This window comes from Pleurodeles waltl, chromosome 8, assembly GCF_031143425.1.
Source record: "Pleurodeles waltl isolate 20211129_DDA chromosome 8, aPleWal1.hap1.20221129, whole genome shotgun sequence".
NCBI lineage: Eukaryota > Metazoa > Chordata > Amphibia > Caudata > Salamandridae > Pleurodeles > Pleurodeles waltl.
Window position 1 is genome coordinate 759,717,096 of NC_090447.1, and position 16,896 is coordinate 759,733,991.

General features: G+C 42.8%; 1 protein-coding gene and 1 long non-coding RNA gene across 5 annotated transcripts in view; one reads left to right on the forward strand and one right to left on the reverse strand.

The window, feature by feature from the left end:
* Nucleotides 1-2,467, forward strand: part of LOC138250284 (uncharacterized) — a 111,049-nt gene extending 108,582 nt beyond the window's left edge. For both annotated transcript variants that reach the window (XR_011194925.1, XR_011194924.1), the window contains exon 3: nt 1,651-2,467. This is a non-coding gene — a long non-coding RNA (uncharacterized lncRNA). The remainder of the gene's footprint in view (nt 1-1,650) is intronic.
* The window catches only part of GLRA2 (glycine receptor alpha 2), an 852,631-nt gene that overhangs the window by 110,675 nt on the left and 725,060 nt on the right, over nt 1-16,896 (reverse strand). The window lies entirely within an intron of this gene.

Here is a 16,896-nt window from a genome sequence, read left to right on the forward strand (position 1 = left end):
GCATGCTTTAGGAACCCGAGAGCCCTAAAATATCCGTCCAGATTTGGAGAAATGTGGATGCGCTTGGATTGTCATCATACCCACGTGAGATGCTCAAATACATAAATGGCACAAACATCATAAATATTGCTCTGATTAGGAGAGGGAAAGGGTGGTACACAGGACTTGATGATCCAGTGTACTATCTACAGTCTTGTGCTGCACTGGATAACAGCATGACTGCATGGGGCTTTGCTTATTTGTTTAAAACAAATGCAAATGTCTTTGGAAAAAAGGCCTACAAAACTGAAGTCAGTTTCCTAATCAATGGTGGACCATATAAATATAATCAAACAGAAAAGTCTTCCTCATTATTTATTTTATTTCAGTCTCCCCACTGCTTCTTAGATAGAGGCCTCTTTAGGAAACTGAATTTGTATACACAGTGAAAATTAAACTCTTATAACGAGGATTATATTTTGTGTTAATCTGGTTTTCAGGTGGTAGATTTTACCCTGTTTTGAACATTACTACCTACCAGCTGCCTCTTTGTCTATATAGAGTGTTGTTCTTCCTTATCCTGGCGATCAGGGTTTTTGACTGAAATGGTATGGGATCGAGGATTATGCGACCTCTACCTGGGTTCTAATGTGTTAAGTATTGTGGTAGCTTTACATTTTACTCATTACAAGTCAGGTGCCAAAGTTAGGATAAGTGTCTATGCAAATTGTGTCCCATTGGAATTGTAAGGTGCATCCCACTATTCAGAAATCCTAATTTTCCAAAAATCATTTGAACTTTTCCAGGGGAATGGGAACGCCTTGGTATAAAGGAGATGGCATTGCTTCATCGTCATTTAAATCATTCACTGATTTAGAACAGGAATCTAATCTGAGGTTTATAAGTACCTTTTACTACTATATTCAATTGCAAAGGTTTTTGGCTAATGTCAATAAAGTGTGAGTCTCTGCGATGTATCGGTGTGGACTTTGTGGTCCCTCAGCAAAGGTAATATATTTGTACAATTGTATTCCATTTGCACCCGATGGTCAGAAGAAATTTAGACCAATGTCTCTGACTTAGACTGGTTGCAATCAATTCAATGATTCATAGTTGAGCTGTTAGCTCAAATTTAAGCATACAATGCTACTTCGTATTTCAGCTATACGTCAGTACGCATGCAAACAATTTCTGCAAGATATACTGATAGATGTTCAAAATGTTTCACAGAAAATTGAGTCATACACTATGACCATGCTTTGAGTTAGAAGGTTGCTGGAGAAGTTTATTTCACGAGATAAGTAAAATCTGTGGGGTCCAGCTAGTTAAAGACTAATGCCTTGTCCTCATAGGGTTTTTACAGATTACCATTAATTGTATTGCCAATTATAATCAGAGTAGTGTAAATATTATGTTATTTGGGTGTTTAATAGCGCAAAGACGTCTGGATCACAAGTTACACTCGGCTGTGCAACCCAATCACCCTTCCTGGTTTATTTAACTGAAATATACAATGGAGAGGGGAGAAATGTTTTCTAAAATAAGGTCACAGTATAAAAAGTTTGGTCAGATATGGGCTGTTTAGATCTTGTGTTATTTTGATTCTATTTTGTGATGTTACATAGCAGTGACGTTTTATGTGACATTATCCTTTCCTTACTTGTGTTTCAGGATATAAATCTGCAAGTTAACATTTGACTTAAAAGATCTCTGTGCACCAGCACAGAGGGAAGGGCGGATCTGGTGGCAGGAAGTGTGGCTGTCTCCCAGAAGAAATAAGGAACATTCTGTGGGACTGAGGAAAGCCAGATTTCCTGTTGTGCTGAGAACATGTGCTATTCAGTTCAGACCGACAAACTGAAAGTGAGCGGCGAAACATCGCTGCACTCGTGTGCACTGGGTTGAGTCAGACGTAGCTATTGGTAACGGACATTTTATGCAATACCACCCTCTTAGAGCATACACAACTCGTTCACAATCACTACCCCTTGTCATGCAAATTGTGAGAATGAAGGTACTTGGCCATTCACTGAGCTCGCTGCAGGTTCTGGTTTTGTGATTCGAGGGACAACAGACAACATATCTCAAAAGCACTGCCTAGTTTCCCGAGAGACACCTAGGCAGAAGAGGACCTTATTGAGTGCTGACATATAATGGTTGTTTATCAGAAGCACTGTGCTGGCCTTGTAATGCAAGGTAAGCTATAAGGACTCCAGATTTCATAGACTTTCAGCATCTATTGGGTCTTTACCTTTTTCTTCGTGGAGGCATGCAATGCTCATCTTAATATAAATGCAGATCAGGCTGCTGAAGGTCCAAGTAAATATTGGCAAGCTACTGGTAAGAAAATTTAAAATGTGCCAACACGAAAGTCTACCCACTCCCTTAAAGACAGTGGAAGACTGTGAATTGGAGACGCAATACGACTTCATTAGGGCTAGACTGAGTTTCCGAATCAATATTTGCTTTAAACTGCTATTACAATAAAGTTCTCCCTGTCAGTCAGATAAGCACGTTTAGTTTATTATGCAAATGCCGAGTGGCAAAAATATATATCTCATACTTATTAAAGCAAGAGAGATCTGCCTCAAATATCACACTAGATATTTGAGACCTTTCTCCGTTTGAAGCTGCATCTGAATATTTAGTTCAAATTAGTGTCAATTTCAAATATTTGCAAAAACATATTCATATTTGAAAAACAAAGAATTCGCCCAATTTCACTATCTAAAACATTTGAGAATATTTGTTGAAAAATAGGATAGGATCTGATTTTGAAGTGAAGTGTTTGGAGTAACAGTGCAGGAATAGAATTAGCATTTTGGGTCTGTGAACTGGAAAATAATTCATGCCACATGGATCATGCAGTAATTGTCCTTAAGCTTTAGAATTGCCTCCTACTCGAGGCACTGTGTTGCAATGTCTGCAGATTCTTAGGAAATGTTATACCTTTTCAAATGTTATAACCTCTGGCCTGAGCGATCCTTTTTAGGTCGAGCGTGCAAGCACTCTGGCCTGTTGTAATCAATCTGTGGGCTTTTAACCACACCCACAGCACACCTCTCACTTTCACTCGATCATCGGCTTGCCTTTCAAAAATCCTTTGTTATCATTGGTAAATGCTTTCTGTTTGTCCCTCCTTGTGGCAGTTTTGTTACCGCTATGGCCATCGATCCTGTTACATGGATAATTGCATGTTTGCCAATACGTTTGACTGCAAGAAAACGTCGTTTTCCTTTTCTGTCTCTCCCTTGCGCTCATGATTATAGTGGCCATGGAAATTTGAATTGGCTCCCTTATGTCAGCTGTTTTACTTTTCATTTTCAATTTATATGGCAAGAAAAGTCCAGTTAGGAATTTACAACGCTAATAGCTCTAACTTGAGCAAAGGAGAGAACCATTGCATTGCAAATGCTTGTTAATGATGGGGTGTCTCTGACCCAGCTCTCTGATGATGTGGTGTAGTAAGTAGCACCTCATCCGTTGGGATGTAGGGGCAGAGCCTCACTACAATCTCCAGCTGTAGTTCACAGCAATTGAATCTTTGAGGTACTGCCTTTTGTACACTGAGTAAAAGGCAGTCTTTGTAGAATGGTTCTAGAAAGACGCACCAGAGAATCCAAGGCAGCATATTGTCACACTATGCCTCATTGGCCGGATCTTAACCTGTACTGAGATTTAACAAACATGTTTTGCTCTTAGAGTTGCTCACACTATAAGAAGTTAGAGGTGGAGTGCAGATCCAAAATGGAATGTCCTTGTTACACAATAAGGGTGTTGTAAAAGGTACAGCTTCCTCTCCACTTAACATGATCAACAAATAGTCTTCATCCACACATAACAAGGGAAACTCCTTCACTCATAACGCTGCAATGAAATGAGCAGTAATAGGACGTGGTTTTGTTCGAAAACATATACAGCAGTAAGACAAACATTCTTAACATAGCAGGAGCAGCAAAGCAGCATGATAAAACTTCCTCCACACATTTCAGAGCTACTGCCACACACAACATCTGCAGGCAGAGCACTAGATGGCTCAGTACAAATCAATTACAGCAGACGGCAAGCGTCATTTGCAAAGCACATGGCCAGCAGCAAAACAAGCTTCTTTAACTGAGAACATAGAGCTTTTATCTGCAGCGATGTCCTTTCTTTGTCGTAAATGTATTTTTTATTATTCATGCAAATTCATGCTACTCACAGTCACTGTTCTCAAAGAAGAAGTTATTTCAAGAAGCCAGAGCTTAAAGACTCCCAAACATTTTAGTCCTCTTTTTATGGTCTAATGTTTCACTCTTTGTGAGACCAGTGTTAAATATAGGGGTGGGTAGAACTTGCGTAATTAATTGTAGCATAATCACACAGAATTACCTTAAAGATATGTGAGACTATGTGCAATTACACAAGAAAAGTAATTCTTCATTTAGCACTATTTCCTACTGCAAAAATGCCCCTTCTCATCCAAAATTGGATGTGAGGATGCATTTTGCTCTGATAGCGCTAAATGTAGCAGAACACTAAGGCCCAGATTTAAGAGGACCTGGTGTCTCCTTATGCCACACTAGCATAATTGCTTTTCAAGCTAATGTGGCCCAACGAGGCCAAAATTACTGCGCCAGATTTACAAAGTTGTGCAATGCATGCATTGCCCCACTTTGTAATCCCTTGTACCACATTATGCCTGCGCCAGGCATAATCTATGCAAGGGTGCATTCCCCTGCTGGGGGGCTGAAATAATGGCACAAAGAAATCTAAAAGATTTCCTTGCACCATTTGTTTCAGCATTTTTAACACCTGCTCAGAGCAGGAGTTAAAAGGGGGCACACCATTATTTATATTGGAACTCTATGTACTGTTCAGGGTTAGCGCCAACCTTTTGGTGCTACAACCTTTTGGCGCTAACCCTGAACAGTACATCAATAGCGTAAAAGATGTTGAAGCTATTGCCCCCTATAGTGCCATGGTGCACTGTATTTTAAAAACATCGCACACATGGTGGTGGTGTGGGGGAATTAAGGGGCGCAAGAAAAGTGGCACTGCCCTGGGTGCAGCAACACTTTTCTTAAATCGGCCCCCAATAGTGAGAGTGAGCAGGCACCCACACTTGCTAATTGTGCTCCTGGGGTAGGATTTTCCACAGCTTCCTCCTGGCAATTAGCGCTAATTTCTTAGCACAAAATGCTACTAAGAAAAAGTGCTAAATGCAGCCAGGCAGGAAAAGAGAATGCGAGCTAAATGTGCTCCTGCTGCAGGATTTCCCTTCCATAGCGTGAGCAGGAGTAATTGCGAAGTTATCAATCATTCTGCATCAAAGAATAATGCGAAATTACCAAAATGACTCTGATTACTCTGGCCTAGTTGAAATTCCACTCAGGACTATTTAAAACATAAATGAGATATGCAGAATAAAAGAGACACACCTTTTATTACACAAAGCATGTTCATGGAGACCTGTTTTCTGCTTAATGCAACACATGGTTTCACAAGAAACGATTGTTTGCTGTTACAAAGGTAACTTGCTAGAAGTATCTTTGAAGTCTCCACACATAAAATCATTGGAGAGCCCTGTGAGAGACTTCAGCCATCCTAAAGATACTACTAGAAAATACCTTTGTGAATAACAAACAATCATAAACTTACCCAAAAGTGTAATTTTACCTTTGTGAATCAGGCCCTGTATGTTTTGTACAGACTGCATTACAAAGAGAGCTAGAAAGGACACTGTTAATAAAGTGCCATTCTTTTGTTTACATGCAAAACAACATTTTTTGTTGGTTGAATAACATTGAGATGACGATCTAAGAAAGTGTATAATTTTCTCTCCTTACAAAGTAGAACCTGAGGTTTTCCTTACAAATCAATAATTACAGGGAAAACCAGTAATTCCTGGTGTGACCGCCACCCATAATTCATCATTTCCCCACTCATAATTGCTGTTACCGGGTGCCATCGTACTTAAAAGAGACTTCCTAATGACTGACATTGATGGAAGAGTATTAAGCAGTCTTGCCATTGTGCATTTAAGAACTGATTACCTCTGTCTCATTTAAATACTGAACACAAGCATGACAGTGGGCTGGTGGAAAGGGAACAGAAGAGACAAAGAGGAGGGACACACTAAACAAAAACATGAGCAAGATATTTAATCAATATACACTATATTCTACAGCCCACAAGACGCGGCAGCTGCCGCAAATCTCAAGGGGTGGGGCGGGCAGGGGGGAGGGACGAGGAAGAGGAGAGGGGAATAAAAAATATAATTTTAAAAAATGTACCTCTTCCCATCGGCAGTGCCACCTCCTGCTGCCTCGCTCCTCCTCTTCTTCTGGTTTCCCAGCATTCACTGGGACACGAGAACAGGCTCCCCAACAATCCTGGCGCTGCTTTCATGCTAACATAGCAAGAAAGCAGCATCAGGATTGGTCTGAGCAGCTTGGACTGCTGCTCAGACAGAACACTGGTGTCTGTGCAGTTTCTCCAGCCCGGCTGTTCAACACAGCCGGGCTGGAGAAACCTAAGTGCACATGTGTGTTTGACCGGCCTAGGGCGGCTGGTCAAACACACATGCACACTTAGATGCACTCTCTCCTCCTCCTCTCTCCCACCTCCTGTGGCCCAGCCCGCTCCTTTCTTCACATGCTGCTGTGTGAGCCAGCAGCTGAAAGATAAATTGATAAAGAAATATAATTTTATCTTTCGGCACCTGGCTCAGCCAGGGGGCGACACTCCCAGGCCATTGCAAAGGAGCCGCCCCTGCATACAAGGCTATTTGAAGTTTGCTTACTAGTGCATGAGAATGTTGCACATTCAGGACAACAACTGCCCATTCAGACATGTGCTGACATCCATTGGGCACTTTCTGAGATGTACTTGGAAAAAGGTCACCATCAGCCACTGAGCCAGTTCCTTCCCCATGAATAATCACGAGAATTTGCTAAAGCAGAATGCTCTTTTTGGCGGGATTTATTTTGCGTCTGGTCTGAGAAAGAATCCAGTGGGAAACCAATAAGAAATTAATTAGATGTGCAGTGGGGTGCTCAGATTGTGATGGAGTTGGGAATATAATGCAATTCTCTTGGCGCTCAGAGATGTATAGCACAGCTGCTTCTCCCCCATTCTACTCCTTTCAAAGCGATCCTCAAATCAGATTGGGCTTTCACTCCCCCTGGACTGAGACATATTTCTAGAGAGAGACAGAATATAGATGTGATGTAGCATGACTCACCCATCCATGAATATGTAAGGAGGACAGAACATTTAGACAAATGAAGTTAAAAGTGGAAGCGCTGAACTTTTCAGTTAGCAGCAGTGGGTATCTCAGCAGTGACATTCGCGCTTCAAGGGGTGCTGTCCCTTTGATGCGGGCCTGCACACTGTGAATTGATCAGCGCTTCCAGTGTGGATCATTAGCTTTCAAAGATGTGCCTTGTTCTGCACCCATACTAATTAAGGCATGAGGCTTTTAGTGGTAGACAGAATAAATAAACTCAAAACTGATTTCGCCACATGAGTTGGTCCGCTGGTTTTCTGACAGTGGCAAAATTCAAAACCACAAGTTATGTGGCCTTTCAGCAGGATCACCAGCAGTCTCCAGGTCATTTTGTAAATAAGACTGCATTTAGAGTTTGGTAGGTGAGTTACTTAATCTCAGTAGTGACAAATATACTGTCTGCTTTATGACAAGTGCCCTGTCTTCACTAGCATTTATAATAAGGTAGACAAGATAAACGTCACGTTTGTAACAAAGTCACCTGTTTGTGAAACTGTAAATCAGCCCATAGTGTCCAGTCATGTACTTCTGTGTGATAACTTAATGGATTCTTGATATTGCAGTCTTATTTTACTCCATTTGAACTAACTTGACCAAAATACCTGTAAGCAATGACTTGTGGACGAAAAGTTCTGGGTTCTGGAAAGAGAGTCTGGAATGTTTAAAGTGAGGTGGTCACCCTATCTCTGAGTCCTATACATAGTATTCAGCAAAGGGAGACAAATGCTGAAATAATGTGGGCATTCCCATGGCTGGTGTCTCATGTGTTGAAGCCGCAGGTCCTTGGATGTCCGAAATCCTCTCCTGAGAATCGAAAAGCTTTTCACACATGCAGAGGGAAATGCCTGTTTTCCTCTTTTTCGGCTTATTGAAATTACGGAAAGTGACATGAAAATACACCTTCCCCAAAAATTCAAGGACTGCAGATAGAATGGCAAATTATCCTGCCTTCCTTTGTTGGGGTGCATTTCAATGCTGCAAGCTCTGATTGTCAGGCAAAGAAATAGTGCTACTTCTAGGACGCATAGCCCTCGTGGAAACTTCTGCAATAAGAACAACTTCACAGAAAGGTCACAAGCATTAAAGTACTTTTTGCAACCTCATGAAACAATGAAGACTACCCACTGGCGTAACAAAACTTGAGGGGGCCCCCCTGCAAAGTACATGAAGCACCCCACCCCCGGACTCTCAGCCAAGCTGCCGTGCTGAGGAGGCCCACTGGAGCTTAAGCCGCCACCCTCCCAGGTTGCCGTGGGGCTGCTGGGGCCTTTGGTACATCACTGACATTACCTGATATTAAATTCCCTGACACTTGTGCACATAGGGACACTGCCATGCCAAACACAGTAGTTCCTTAATCCCAACAGACACAGGCCCATTTAAATGCTCAAGGGTCTAAGCAACATTTTATAGTCAAATGTTCACCACACAGTTGCAACCTTAGTGGTGCTGAATTTGTATAGGTGGCTACAAAGTGTTGCCCTAGAGCTCCATGCAATTGCTATGTTACAGAAATTTGCAGAGCACTCCATTGCCAATAACATGACCTTGCTGCGCACTTAAAGGTCAGTGCAATTACATCAGTGTCTTGAGGATTAAGTCACAGAGCAATCTGCCTTTCTGATTAAATTGTCAGAATATAATTTAATCTTAATTTAACAGCTATTTGTGGTTTAGGATCTTATACCAATCACTTTTGTTCCAGACATACATCCATACACGGCCCCTATAACCAGAGGATATATTCTAACCTCATGAACCAAGATATAAATGTGACAGTTGAAAGTGACTCTCCCACCTCAGTAGTGAAGCTGATTCCTTCAACCCTTCTCACAGCCTCTTCAGGTTTAGGCTAGTGTTAGAAATGGGGTCTTTGGTTGACAGTCAGGTTACCCCCTGTTCAAGCAAGGACCCTCACTCTAGTTAGGATAAAAGAGAATCACCCTCAGCTAACCCCTGCTTACCCCCTTGGTAGCTTGGCAGAGCAGTAGGCTTAACCTCAGAGTGCTGGGCGTAAAGTATTTGTACCAACACACACAGCAACTTAATGAAAACACTACAAAATGACACAACACCAGTTTAGAAAAATAGGAAATATTTATCTAGACAAAACAAGACCAAAACGACAAAAATCCAACATACACAAGTCAAGTTATGATTTTTTAAAGGTTTAAAATAAAAAGAGTCTTTAGGTAGTTGTAACACCACACTAGCGCTGCTAGCGTGAAAATGTACCTGGTTTGCGTCAAAAATAACCCCGCACGGGCGGTGTGCGTCGAAAGTAACCCTGCACGGCTGTGTGCGTCGAAAACAACTCGGCACGGCGGTGCGCGTTGAAAAAGCCAGCCACACGACGATCCGAAAGTCCCGCGGCGCAGGGTGCGATCTCTCAGCCTCCGTCAGCGATGCTGCGCGTCGTTTCTCCTGCTCCGGGCGTCGGTTTTTCGGTCGCGTTTCCTGCGGCGTCGTTTCTCAGCTGCGGAACCGGCGTCGCGTCGTTTTCTCAGCCGCGATCGGATTCGCGTCGATCTTTTCTCCGCACGGTGCTCGGTGCGTGTATTTTTGTCCTTAGGCTGCCAGCCTCTCCTTTCAGGGTCCCAGGAACTGGAAGGGCACCACAGAGCAGAGTAGGGGTCTCTCCAGAGACTCCAGGTGCTGGCAGGAAGAAGTCTTTGCTATCCCTGAGACTTCAACAACAGGAGGCAAGCTCTACATCAAGCCCTTGGAGATTTCTTCTTCAAGATGGAAGGCACACAAAGTCCAGTCTTTGCCCTCTTACTCTGGCAGAAGCAGCACTGCAGGAAAGCTCCACAAAGCACAGTCACAGGCAGGGCAGCACGTTTTCCTCAGCTATCAGCTCTTCTCCAGGCAGAGGTTCCTCTTGGTTCCAGAAGTGTTTCTGAAGTTTGTAAGTTTGGGTGCCCTTCTTATACCCATTTTAGTCTTTGAAGTCACCTTCCTTCAAAGGGGACTCACACCTTCTTGTGAAATCCTGCCTTGCCCAGGCAAGGCCTCAGACACACACCAGGGGGTTGGAGACAGCATTGTCAGAGGCAGGCACAGTCCTTTCAGATGAGAGTGACCACTCCACCCCTCCCTCCTAGCAGAGATGGCTAATCAGGAAATGCAGATTACACCCCAGCTCCCTTTGTGTCACTGTCTGGTGTGAGGTGAAAAACAACCCAACTGTCAAACTGACCCAGACAGGGAATCCACAAACAAGGCAGAGTCACAGAATGGTTTAAGCAAGAAAATGCTCACTTTCTAAAAGTGGCATTTCCAAACTCACAATCTTAAAATCAACTTTACTAAAAGATGTATTTTTAAATTGTGAGTTCAGGGATCCCAAACTCCACATGTCCATCTACTCTCTAGGGGAATCTACACTTTAATCATATTTAAAGGTAGCCCCCATATTATCCTATGAGAGAGACAGACCTTGCAACAGTGAAAACGAAATTGGTAGTATTTCACTGTTAGGACATATAAACCACATTACTATATGTCCTACCTTATCCATACACTGCACCCTGCCCTTGGGGCTACCTAGGGCCTACCTTAGGGGTGCCTTACATGTAAGGAAAGGGAAGGTTTAGGCCTGGCAAGTGGGTACACTTGCCAAGTCGAATTTACAGTGTAAAATTACACATACAGACACTGCAGTGGCAGGTCTGAGACATGATTACAGAGCTACTTATGTGGGTGGCACAACCAGTGCTGCAGGTCCACTAGTAGCATTTGATTTACAGGCCCTGGCACCTCTAGTGCACCTTACTAGGGACTTACTAGTAATTCAAATATGCCAATCATGGATAAACCACTTACATACATTTTCACACAGAGAGCATATGCACTTTAGCACTGGTTAGCAGTGGGAAAGTGCTCAGAGTTCAAAAGCCAACAGCGACAGGTCAGAAAAAAATAGGAGGCAGGAGGCAAAAAGACTGGGGATGACCCTGCATAAGCAAAAGTCCAACAGCTAGCATTTCCGATTTGCAAAAATAATTCACAGCCTGCACTTTCAACTGGGCCCCAAAAAGGTGTATGGCTGAGATCTTGTTCTGTAATATTACATGACTTAACATATCAGAACAAATCACCCATACAGGCACCGTGATGCGGCAAAAAAACACTGAAAACCATTGCGTTTAGGCTAGAAAATGCCTGCAACTCCTTTTGAAAGGTTAGAGAGTGCAATGTCTACAACAAAGATACAGGGGCATTGGAGTTTACAACTTGGCTCAGATAAATCGCCACTCTCTCTTGTAGATCACCTTCCTTAATTGTTTTCTTAACTCTAATGTGAACTGAAAAGTGCCCCAGTATGACTGCGTGGCCCCCACGGCCAGAGGTGGCTCCTCTGCTACGGCAGAGCAGTGTCCCCCCCCCCACCAGCAGCAAGTGCTGCCAATCCCTCAGTAATGAAAGGATAATGAACAAAGTTTATTATCCTTTCATTGTTACAGGGGCGGGGCGTTGTGTGAAGATGAGCACTGAGGGGTGTGTACTCCCTTCAGTGTGCATGTATGTTTGGCCGGCAGTCTCGAGCCAGCCAAACACACATGCGCACTGTGTTCTCTCCAGGCCGGCACTGTGTGTGACCGGGCTGGAGAGTGCAGGCACAAGCTCCCACTCTGCCTGCTAGCACCCTTGCTGGGTGCTCCCAGCCAATCCTAATGCTGCTTTGAGCAGCGTCAGGATTGGCCACAGGGCAGGATGGGAGCCTGTGCCTGCCTGCTGCTGAGATGACAAGGATCAGCGGCGCAGAGGTAAGTTTAAAAAAAAAAAATTTATTTAATTTAATTAATATGACACCTCCCCTCCCCGCACCGCCCTGCTCCCTGCAGCCGCCATGAGCCGCGACTTCCTGGCGGTTCCTAAAATGCCTCTATGCTGTTATGACTATGTGCCACTTTAACAAGATTTGTTTTGTTGTAGTAGAAACTAAATCTTCCGCACAGGAGTTGCCATACCTGATATATAAATTTACAACTGGAATTGGCGTACCCTGGTGCAATTCCCTGAATTCCTAACACAGGGCTCTCTACTAAATTTGAATTCACAGGGGGTCTAATTTTCATTTTCGATGCATAAACAGTTTGTACAATTTGATGGAAACAATGCCAAATTCACACCACATCAGATCTTTTATGCCTTAGGAGATGTGGTGAGATCTACACCTAGTCAGACGTAGCAGTTTAGGGTCCCCTTTTAATCCATTTAGTTAATGCAACTGAGCTTCTGGTCAGAATCAAAAATTATTTCATTGCTATATGTTATATTGCTTAAGGAGCCTAATGAAAACCCAATAGTTCTGGGTCTTGTATACTGAATACACACAAACACACAGCCCTCTGATACAAACCATATAAAGAATATGATTGTGAGCCACCCTGGAACAATTAACAATTAAATGCAGTGAGTATTTTTTTTTTTAGCAAATTTACCATTCCTTTGAGTTCTGCTCTGATTTGTAGCTTTACTATTGACCCTAAGTTGTTTTAACAGTAATGTACACCTTGACAATGGCATTTGGTGACACAGTATGTATGCCTTGTCCATAAAACTATACTTTAAAATCAGGTATACCAAATTGGTTTATTAAAAATTCTAGTATCACATGGTAAGTGGAACAGAAAATGCACCTGTGACATGGACATTAAATGTCATTTGTAGAGCATAAGATGTGTTTAACACTGTACTTTGTGCTGCCCAAGAGTAAACTGATTTAGAAATGGTTTGCCCTGTAGCTCTCCTCCTGAGACTGAATACACATCGCAGGCCGACTCTTAATGACTATCTTCATGAAGGACAATGGCTGCAGGAGAACGTGTGTTAAGTGTGGACACATAGCAGGGATTAGCCATTTGTGAGGGGTACAGGAACAGCTGGCAACACAGAGTTCTTTGTTGTGATGTGGACATCCTAAAATAAGTGTCTCAGGAAAGGAAAACATTTTTAGCCAGAACCACACTAGACTTTGTGGTCATGTTCCCAGGAGTAGGGAAAACCATTTGCAGCAGTGTAATATGAGAGGAAGCCTCTTCTCCATGTGACAGTGGCTAGAAAGAGGGGTAATCCTCCTGCAACTGGAGATAAGACTGGGGCCATTTTAGATGATGGACTGTGGGGGTGGGGTAGGAACAGGTTACAAAGAAAGTGCTAAAAAAGAGGTTAGATTTCGCCAGAATGTTTCCAGGATAGGGTGTAGATATTCAGCCACTGACTGGTGCACAGAACAAGGCTGGCACCTCACCACCACCTATTTTGAATATTTCTGGATCTAGGAAGAAACACCTAAGGAAAGTAGCCTTTGTATAATTGTTAGAAGATAGAAAACCCAAGGACTCTTGGCTCCTGTTGGCACCCAGGGATTGGACTTGCTCTTCAATGGTCACCTGAAGCCTTCAGTTGCCACTACATGGACAAAGAAAGCAGAAGGACTCCTTGATTTGAAAAATACCATTCTCACCAGTTGGGATTGGACCTTGGGAGAGCTCTGGCTGGAGAGAGACTTGTTACCTACTGCCAGCCCTCAGGACATGGGGACTGCAGGAGTGACCAGGGGGCCCTTTACTAGCAGTAAGACACCTTAAGGACTTAACTATTTTTTCTCACCTATGTAGGAAGGCAACAATGTGCTAAGTCTTTTCCTGGAATGGTTCACATGAGGCAAACAAGATGTTCAGCATTGTCGCTTCTTGCTTCATTGGGTTCCCGCAGTGAATGGATATGGACTTTTTTGAGCCCTGCCAGACCACAGCTTCCATGTTTGCCCAATTGAGGATTTTGTGAATCAAGACAGTGACTGAATCCAAAGTTAAATATTTGCACTGGAGTGAGGCAGAACACCTAACCCAGCATAGATGCAATCTCAGATGGTGCAAAATCCTGCTTTGTTCTGCTTGGAGCTCATTTGTTTACATAATTAAAAATTTTAGTCGCACTTTTTGCTTAATTATTAACTGAACAGGGAATGATGAGTAATACACTCTTCAGATAAAAAGGGGAGAACAGACACAGGATGGTGGCAGAGGGAAAAAACTCCAGAGCCAGTGAATTATCTCAGTTTCTGAGCCCTTTCCTCAGATACCACTGCACAAAATGAGGTATGAAGCATATTGTAAAAATGTGGGTGCTGATTTGAAGGACAGCCAGATTGCTAACAATTATTGTGCCTATAGGAAGCTGGACAACTTTTTATGAGAAATAAAGCTGCTTAGGTTTTGGTATCTTCTTCAAAAGCTCCCAATACCAATGCAACTACACCAAGCACATAAGCATGCATTATTTTGCGTATAAAAACTGGTACATGCGGTGGTGTGATCCTGTTGCTGGTTCTGTATAAATAAGGCCCAGGTTCTAGTGCTCTGAACGTTGAGCGGGCAGGGCTGTAGCTTACTAAGTAAGATGGGGACGGGGTTGCCAAATTCAACTTTTACAACAATCAAACTGCATATCATGTTAAAATAAATTATATGAGAATCACGCCATGGGGAGGCTTATGGGTCAGTCCAATGGGAGAGGGGTGGGGATTGTTAGGGGTACGTAAAACTAATTAATTTGTGCAATAACCAACATGCTAAAAAAAAACTTCAAAACAAAGACAAGCATAGAGAGCGTGTGTGTGTCGTGTGTACTTTTGTCTGTGTGTGTATGTCAAAGTGCCAGGTGAAATCCTTCAGCCACCTCACCATACCTGACTGAAAGCACCTGTACCTAAATATTTGTTAGAGAATATATTTGTTGGGGGGGGTGAAACACCCCAAACACCCCCTTGAAGCTACCGCCCTGTGAGTAGGCCACTGTGTTACACATAATCAGAGTGTAGGACAGACTGTTGACTTCACTGACGAGAACAGTCAGGCATATGCCTCACCTAATGAAGCACATTGGCCAGTTAGGAAGAAGCTCATATATGTTCAAATATGATGGATTAAACGCAATATGGGAGTTCGATAATTCCCCAACTACAGCCCAGATACTGTTGACTTGCATGCAAGGGAACTTATTGTGTCTATGCCATATTTGTGACAACAGCAGATTATATAATGACACTGAATTGTCGAAAGAGAGATCCAATGGGATTTCAAACCATTGCGTGTAAACTTAACTTTAAGCCCAGTCGACTTTGTAACAACTGAAGGATAGAAAATGGATTTTCCCAGTCTAACTGCTGTTTATCGAATATCTTGAAGGATATTGATTCCATGACAAAATAGGTGGTTTTCTTCCCGCCACTCACTCTTTTTAGTTAGAGGAAAATAACAAGCCATTTGGGAGAAACAGGCAATAGCAGCAGTCTGGAAGATTTTGGAAGAATCTCCAAGCAAAGGAAGGGTATTGCTTTGTCTAAGGTCTCTCTGCCTTCCACTGGGATACAATAATGAAAATAATTTACTTTGCATAGGAATAGCGGATACAAATGTTATAGTTACCTTTTCAGTCATTTGGCATCAGGGTGGAGGAGACCGCATTCTGAGGGCTTAAGGCTGCTGTGGCGTAAAATGGATGTCCATACATAGTTACTCTTTCTTCCACTTAGAGAACGTCCTTCTATTTGACCCTGTGATCTTTTTTGTTTTTCATTTACACTCACATCACAGTTGTATCTCCTTCGTATTGATTAGCATTGCTGATTTCCCTTCCTGGCTCAGACTGCCACAGTTCAGTGATCACATTTATTAGGTCGCTGATGTGGAATAATATGCTTCACCCAGGATTTTCACTGACCTTTTCATGACTTGTCAAGCGACTGTTTTTAATAAATGTAGTTATACCAGTGAATGCTGTATAAACTGTGCCTCTTCCCTCAAAAACACAGAAATACGGTCCTCAAAATATGATCAGATGCAACTTATTTTCTCCGACTTATTTTAAAGTGCAGGACCTCAAATGACCAAGAGGAGAATATATACTTAAAACTATGCTTGGAATAAGGAATACTCCGAAATGAATCTAACATAAATAAAAGACAAAAGCATACTCATCTTATATCTAACGTTCGATTTACTGTGTTGATTACTGCGTAGATGAGGACTTTGCAATCCAAGATACAACAAGAATACGACATGAATATCAGGGCCCCATTATGTAATAGATACACTGCCCCGGTTTGTGCCGAAGAGCACCTTTAACTAGGTGTGCTACGAACAAGGAGGGACAGAGTGCCCTATTACATATAATGCACAGCCCTCACTGCAGCCCAAACTTGAACTGCTCTGGGGGCAGCACGTTAGTTAAAGACAGACCAGCTGATTGAAGTAGACTGTCCACCTTTCACAGTGCAGGCAGTAGCTGGCCTGCAATTTCAAGAAGGACAGGGATCCCCCTACAGACGTGTGTAGTGAGTTACTGTTGGTACACAGAGGAACTCAGGGTGCCAAAACACCACTGCAGGCAACCGGAGTGCAAATGGAGAACAAAACAAGACACCACAGATAAAGATATTTTTAACTCAGTCCTAAGACGCTACCACCAGCGGATACAGAACACCAAGAGCACAGCTTTTGCAGACAACATTAACATCAGAACTGAGAGCAGCAAGGAAAATCTTTGCCATCATCAAAGATAGCAATAAGCCTCCTTGCACCACCAACATCATCCCCTCACAAGACCTTGGCAACAAGCTTTCAGAAATCCTCTGT